Below are 392 nucleotides of genomic sequence, written 5' to 3'. Positions count from 1 at the left end.
AATACTCTCGATAAAAGTCAAGAAAAATTATCTTCAAGGAGTTCAAATGGTAAGGACATTTCAAAGATATTGGACTAAGAAGTGTGAAGGGGGATTGGTTCAAATTTGGAACATTTTATTTTGGAGTCCAAAGGAGGAAACACTAGAGGATGCCACAGATCCGAAGGAGAACTTCGGTGACTTCCTAAGCTATCCTATTATTTGGCTTTAACTTAGGAGAAATCATTTAGATGTTTTATCCTGCAATTTTTATTTATTAGGATTTACATTTGTGTGAAGCAATCAACACAAATAACCTTGAAGATGTGAGGATTTAGGTCATGACGAATGACAACCTAAGAATCCTAAGACAAATTCTGGCTTAAATTGTACAACAGGATTGTACAAATGCC

This window comes from Phalaenopsis equestris, unplaced genomic scaffold, assembly GCF_001263595.1.
Source record: "Phalaenopsis equestris unplaced genomic scaffold, ASM126359v1 Scaffold000105, whole genome shotgun sequence".
NCBI classification, from domain to species: domain Eukaryota; kingdom Viridiplantae; phylum Streptophyta; class Magnoliopsida; order Asparagales; family Orchidaceae; genus Phalaenopsis; species Phalaenopsis equestris.
This window is presented reverse-complemented; position numbering follows the sequence as displayed.